Here is a 6,093-nt window from a genome sequence, read left to right as displayed (position 1 = left end):
CCCACTGGTGCCAGTGCACTCTCTGGACTCACTGCACTGCATCCCCTGTGGTGCCAGTGCACTCTCTGGACTTACTGCACTGCATCCCCAGTGGTGCCAGTGCACTCTCTCGACTAACTGCACTGCATCCCCTGTGGTGCCAGGGCACTCTCCGGACTCACTGCACTGCATCCGCAGTGGTGCCAGTGCACTCTTTCGAGTCACTGCACTGCATCCCCATTAGTGCCAGGTCATTCTCTGGACTCACTGCAGTGCATCCCCAGTGTTGACAGTGCACTCTCTGTACTCACTGCACTGCATCCCCAGTGGTGCCAGTGCACTCTCTGCACTCACTGCACTGCATCCCCAGTGGTGCAAGGGCACTCTCTGGACTAACTGCACTAAAACCCCAGTGGTGCCAGTGCACTCTCTGGACTCACAGCACTGCATCCCCAATGGTGCCACTGCACTCTCTGGACTCACTGCAGTGCATCCCCAGTGGTGCCAGTGCACTCTCTGCACTCACTGCACTGCATCCCCAGTGGTGCCAGTGCACTCTCTGCATTCACTGAACTGCATCCCCAGTGATGCCAGTGCACTCTCTGGACTCACTGCACTGCATCCCCAGTGGTGCCAGTGCACTCTCTGGACTCACTGCTTTGCATCCCCACTGGTGCCATTGCACTCTCTGGACTGACTGCACTGCATCCCCACTGGTGCCAGTGCACTCTCTGCACTCACTGCACTGCATACCCACTGGTGCCAGTGCACTCTCTGGACTCACTGCACTGCAACCCCACTGGTGCCAGTGCACTCTCTGGACTCACTACACTGCATCCCCACTGGTGCCAGTGCACTCTCTGGACTCACTGCACTGCATCCCCACTGGTGCCAGTACACTCTCTGGACTCACTGCAGTGAATCCCCGGTGGTGCCAGTGCACTCTCTGGACTCACTGCACTGCATCCCCAGTGGTGCCAGTGCACTCTCTGGACTCACTGCACTGCATCCCCAGTGGTGCCAGTGCACTCTCTGGACTCACTGCACTGCATTCCCACTGGTGCCAGTGCACTCTCTGGACTCACTGCACTGCATCCCCAGTAGTTCCAGTGCACTTTCTGGAGTCACTGCACTGCATCCCTAGTGGTGCCAGTGAACTCTCTGGACTCACTGCACTGCATCCCCAGTGGTGCCAGTGCACTCTCTGGACTCACTGCACTGCATTCCCACTGGTGCCAGTGCACTCTCTGGACTCACTGCACTGCATCCCCAGTAGTTCCAGTGCACTTTCTGGAGTCACTGCACTGCATCCCTAGTGGTGCCAGTGAACTCTCTGGACTCACTGCACTGCATCCCCACTGGTGCCAGTGCACTCTCTGGAGTCACTGCACTGCATCCCCACTGGTGCCAATGCACTCTCTGGACTCACTGCACTGCATCCCCACTGGTGCCAGTGCACTATAAGGACTCACTGCACTGCATGCCCACTGGTGCCAGTGCACTCTCTGCACTCACTGCACTGCATCCCCACTGGTGCCAGTGCACTCTCAGGACTCACTACACTGCATCCCCACTGGTGTCAGTGCACTCTCTAGAGTCACTGCACTCCAACCCCACTGGTGCCAGTGCACTCTCTAGAGTCACTGCACTGATCCGCAGTGGTGCCAGTGCACTCTCTCGACTCACAGCACTACATCCCCAGTAGTGCCAGTGGACTCTCTGTACTCACTGCAGTCCATCCCCTGTGGGGCCAGTGCACTCTCTGGACTCACTGCACTGCATCCCCAGTGGTGCCAGTGCACTCTCTGGACTCACTGCACTGCATCCCCAGTGGTGCCAGTGCACTCTCTGGACTCACTGCACTGCATCCCGACTGGTGCCAGTGCACTCTCTGGACTCACTGCACTGCATCCCCAGTGGGGCCAGTGCACTCTCTGGACTCACTGCACTGCATCCCCACTGGTGCCAGTGCACTCTCTGGAGTCACTGCACTGCATCCCCACTGGTGCCAATGCACTCTCTGGAGTCACTGCAGTGCATCCCCACTGGTGCCAGTGCACTCTCTAGAGTCACTGCACTGCATCCCCACTGGTGCCAGTGCACGGTCTGGACTCACTGCAGTGCATCCCCAGTGGTGCCAGTGCACTCTCTGGAGTCACTGCACTGCATCCCCAGTGGTGCCAGTGCACTCTCTGGACTCACTGCACTGCATCCCCAGTGGGGCCAGTGCACTCTCTGGACTCACTGCACTGCATCCCCAGTGGTGCCAATGCACTCTCTGGACTCACTGCACTGCAGCCCCACTGCTGCCAGTGCACTCTCTGGACTCACTGCACTGCATCCCCACTGGTGCCAGTGCACTCTCTGGACTCACTGCACTGCAACCCCAGTGGTGCCAGTGCACTCTCTGGACTCACTGCACTGCATCCCCAGTGGTGCCAGTGCACTCTCTGGGCTCACTGCACTGCATCCCCAGTGGTGCCAGTACACTCTCTGGAGACACTGCACTGCATCCCCACTGGTGCCAGTGCACTCTCTGGACTCACTGCACTGCATCCCCACTGGTGCCAGTGCACTCTCTGGAATCACTGCACTGCATCCCCAGTAGTGCCAGTGCACTTTCTGGAGTCACTGCACTGCCTCCCTAGTGGTGCCAGTGCACTCTCTGGACTCACTACACTGTATCCCCACTGGTGCCAGTGCACTCTCTAGAGTCACTGCACTCCAACCCCACTGGTGCCAGTGCACTCTCTAGAGTCACTGCACTGATCCGCAGTGGTGCCAGTGCACTCTCTGGACTCACTGCACTGCATCCCCACTGGTGCCAGTGCACTCTCTGGACTCACTGCACGGCATCCCCACTGATGCCAGTGCACTCTCTGGAGTCACTGCAGTGCATCCCCAGTGGTGCCAGTGTACTCTCTGGACTCACTGCACTGAATCCCCGGTGGTGCCAGTGCACTCTCTGGGGTCACTGCACTGCATCCCCAGTAGTGCCAGTGCACTCTCTGGACTCACTGCACTGCATCCCCACTGGTGCCAGTGCACTATAGGGACTCACTGCACTGCATACCCACTGGTGCCAGTGCACTCTCTAGAGTCACTGCACTGATCCGCAGTGGTGCCAGTGCACTCTCTCGACTCACAGCACTGCATCCCCAGTAGTGCCAGTGGACTCTCTGTACTCACTGCAGTGCATCCCCTGTGGGGCCAGTGCACTCTCTGGACTCACTACACTGCATCCCCACTGGTGCCAGTGCACTCTCTGGACTCACTGCACTGCATCCCCAGTGGTGCCAGTGCACTCTCTTAACTCACTGCACTGCATCCCCACTGGTGCCAGTGCACTCTCTGGACTCACTGCACTGCATCCCCACTGCTGCCAGTGCACTCTCTGGACTCACTGCACTGCATCCCCAGTGGTGCCAGTGCACTCTCTGGACTCACTGCACTGCATCCCCACTGGTGCCAATGCACTCTCTGGAGTCACTGCAGTGCATCCCCACTGGTGCCAGTGCACTCTCTGGAGTCACTGCATTGCAACCCCACTGGTGCCAGTGCACGGTCTGGACTCACTGCACTGCATCCCCACTGGTGCCAGTGCACTCTCTGGAGTCACTGCACTGCATCCCCAGTGGTGCCAGTGCACTCTCTGGACTCACTGCACTGCATCCCCAGTGGGGCGAGTGCACTCTCTGGACTCACTGCACTGCATCCCCACTGGTGCCAATGCACTCTCTGGACTCACTGCACTGCAGCCCCACTGGTGCCAGTGCACTCTCTGGACTCACTGCACTGCATCCCCACTGGTGCCAGTACACTCTACACTCTCTGGAGACACTGCACTGCATCCCCACTGGTGCCAGTGCACTCTCTGGACTCACTGCACTGCATCCCCACTGGTGCCAGTGCACTCTCTGGACTCACTGCAGTGCATCCCCAGTAGTGCCAGTGCACTTTCTGGAGTCACTGCACTGCATCCCTAGTGGTGCCAGTGAACTCTCTGGACTCACTGCACTGCATCCCCAATGGTGCCAGTGCACTCTCTGGACTCACTGCACTGCATCCCCAGTGGTGCCACTGCACTCTCTGGAGTCACTGCAATGCATCCCCACTGGTGCCAGTGCACTCTAAGGACTCACTGCACTGCACTGCATCCCCAGTGGTGCCAGTGAACTCTCTGGAGTCACTGCACTGCATCCCCAGTGGTGCCAGTGCACTCTCTGGTCTCACTGCACTTCATCCCCAGTGGTGCCAGTGCACTCTCTGGACTCACTGCACTGCATCCCCAATGGTGCCAGTGCACTCTCTGGACTCACTGCACTGCATCCCCAGTGGTGCCAGTGCACTCTCTGGACTCACTGCACTGCATCCCCACTGGTGCAACTGCACTCTCTGGACTCACTAAACTGCATCCCCACTGGTGCCAGTGCACTCTCTGGACTCACTGCACTGCGTCCCCAGTGGTGCCAGTGCACTCTCTAGAGTCACTGCACTCCAACCCCACTGGTGCCAGTGCACTCTCTAGAGTCACTACACTGCATCCCCACTGCTACCACTCTCTGGACTCACTGCACTGCATCCCCAGTGGTGCCAGTGCACTCTCTGGACTCACTGCACTGCATCCCCACTGGTGCCAGTGCACTCTCTGGACTCACTGCACTGCATCCCCACTGCTGCCAATGCACTCTCTAGACTCACTGCACTGCAACCCCACTGGTGCCCGTGCATTCTCTGGACTCACTACACTGCATCTCCAGTGGTGCCAGTGCACTCTCTGGACTCACTGCACTGCATCCCCACTGGTGCCAGTGCACTCTCTGGACTCACTAAACTGCATCCCCACTGGTGCCAGTGCACTCTCTGGACTCACTGCACTGCATCCCCAGAAGTGCCAGTGCACTCTCTGGAGTCACTGCACTGCATCCCCAGTGGTGCCAGTGCACTCTCTGGACTCACTGCACTGCATCCCCACTGGTGCCAGTGCACTCTCTGGACTCACTGCACTGCATACCCACTGGTGCCAGTGCACTCTCTGGAGTCACTGCACTGCATCCCCACTGGTGCCAGTGAACTCTCTGGACTCACTGCACTGCATCCCCACTGGTGCCAGTGCACTCTCTGGACTCACTGCACTGCATCCCCAGTGGTGACAGTGCACTCTCTGGACTCACTGCACTGCATCCCCACTGCTGCCAGTGCACTCTCTGGACTCACTGCACGGCATCCCCACTGATGCCAGTGCACTCTCTGGAGTCACTGCAGTGCATCCCCAGTGGTGCCAGTGTACTCTCTGGACTCACTGCACTGAATCCCCGGTGGTGCCAGTGCACTCTCTGGAGTCACTGCACTGCATCCCCAGTAGTGCCAGTGCACTCTCTGGACTCACTGCACTGCATCCCCAGTGGTGCCAGTGCACTATAGGGACTCACTGCACTGCATACCCACTGGTGCCAGTGCACTCTCTAGAGTCACTGCACTGATCCGCAGTGGTGCCAGTGCACTCTCTCGACTCACAGCACTGCATCCCCAGTAGTGCCAGTGGACTCTCTGTACTCACTGCAGTGCATCCCCTGTGGGGCCAGTGCACTCTCTGGACTCACTGCACTGCATCCCCAGTGGTGCCAGTGCACTCTCTTAACTCACTGCACTGCATCCCCACTGGTGCCAGTGCACTCTCTGGACTCACTGCACTGCATCCCCACTGCTGCCAGTGCACTCTCTGGACTCACTGCACTGCATCCCCAGTGGTGCCAGTGCACTCTCTGGACTCACTGCACTGCATCCCCACTGGTGCCAATGCACTCTCTGGAGTCACTGCAGTGCATCCCCACTGGTGCCAGTGCACTCTCTGGAGTCACTGCATTGCAACCCCACTGGTGCCAGTGCACGGTCTGGACTCACTGCACTGCATCCCCACTGGTGCCAGTGCACTCTCTGGAGTCACTGCACTGCATCCCCAGTGGTGCCAGTGCACTCTCTGGACTCACTGCACTGCATCCCCAGTGGGGCGAGTGCACTCTCTGGACTCACTGCACTGCATCCCCACTGGTGCCAATGCACTCTCTGGACTCACTGCACTGCAGCCCCACTGGTGCCAGTGCACTCTCTGGA

Source organism: Anser brachyrhynchus, assembly GCF_964034855.1.
Source record: "Anser brachyrhynchus genome assembly, contig: SCAFFOLD_50, whole genome shotgun sequence".
Lineage (NCBI taxonomy): Eukaryota > Metazoa > Chordata > Aves > Anseriformes > Anatidae > Anser > Anser brachyrhynchus.
Note: the sequence above shows the minus strand (reverse complement) of the source record.